This window comes from Chrysochloris asiatica, unplaced genomic scaffold (genome assembly GCF_000296735.1).
Source record: "Chrysochloris asiatica unplaced genomic scaffold, ChrAsi1.0 scaffold00052, whole genome shotgun sequence".
Classification (NCBI taxonomy): Eukaryota; Metazoa; Chordata; class Mammalia; order Afrosoricida; family Chrysochloridae; genus Chrysochloris; species Chrysochloris asiatica.
This window is the reverse complement of record NW_006408570.1, coordinates 678,380-679,780: the sequence shown is the minus strand read 5'-3', so window position 1 is coordinate 679,780 and position 1,401 is coordinate 678,380.

Genomic DNA, 1,401 nt, shown 5'->3' with positions numbered 1-1,401 from the left:
ATATCATCCACCTTTGTCCCAAGGTTCCCATGGCATTTTTCCGTGGTGTTTCTGCTCTCCCTGTTTTGTCTTGCCACTTGGTCTCACCCAGGATGTCTGAGCCCAGTCCGGCAGATTCAAAAGTACATGAGTTTTTACTTCAGCTCCAAACTCCACAAACTATAAATCTTCAAATCTTTAAAATATTCCTATTTCTGTGGTTCCGAGTTTTGGAGCTCTGCCCTGGATCTGCTTTGCCTGGTATTCTGTGTTATTGCTGATGGCGAACTTCACTTCACCTCCACTCTATCCGCCAGCAAGGCCTGCCCTCTGTCTCAACGACTTTTAACAACATGTCTGTGATTATAATTTCATTTGGGAACAAATTGTCTTTGATTTGTTAACAATCCTGAAACAGTGTAGGGTGTGTTTTCAGTCAATCTCTTTTGAGATATTAAAGGGATTAAAGAAGCAAGTGAAAGAATCAGAGACATGGGGAAGAGGGACACCAAGCCACATGGAAATTTTCAAGGAATAGAATCTGAAGAGACAAGTACCTTCCTTCAGAGTCAAAAAAGAAAGTATTCTCCTTAGAGCTGGAACTCTGAATTCAGACTTCTAACCCCCTAAACTGTGAGAAAATAACTTTCTGTTTGTTAAAGTCACCCACTTGTGGTATTTATGTTATAGCAGCACTAGATAACTAAAACAGAGGCAATGAAAATAAGGTGAGTTTTGAGGAGGAATGAAAAACTTGGTCTGGAAGAAAGGAAAGGAGAGACCATACCTGGTTTCTTTCCCTTTCTCTTACACTAGGTGGGGCGAGAGCCATCCAACACAATGAATTCCTGAAATTGAAGTGCTGCCACAGAAAACAAAAGTCCACTTTCCATTGTCCAGTAGAGGAACATCTGATTGGCATCTTTCCTATCAGACACACCTTCGTTACCTTTGTGTTTCACCCTCCTTGTCCTTTCCTTTTCACTCAGTTTCTCAGAAAGACCATATGTTCAATGAAACACCATTTCCCCAATTCTTTTCCAAAAGCTTTACTATTCCAGTAACTTCCATGTCATAGCAGTGGTGATTAGGATGGCAGGTACAGTATCTTTATAAATGCATTGGTTAGCAAGTGCTTATGCTTCCTTTGTGTGTTATTGGTGTTGTTATTAAGCCATCAAATCAGTTCTGGTTCATAATAACCTTATGTACAACAGAACGAAACACTGTCTGGTCCAGCACCATCCTCACAAATGTTGCTATGTTTGAGCCCATTCTTGCTGCCATTATGTCAGTCTATCTTGTTGGAGGTTTGCCTTTCTTTTGCTGACTTTATCAAGCATGATGCTCTTCTCCAGGGACTGATCCTTCCTAACAACCTGTCCAAAGAACGAGAGATAAAATCTCACCCTTCTGGCTTCT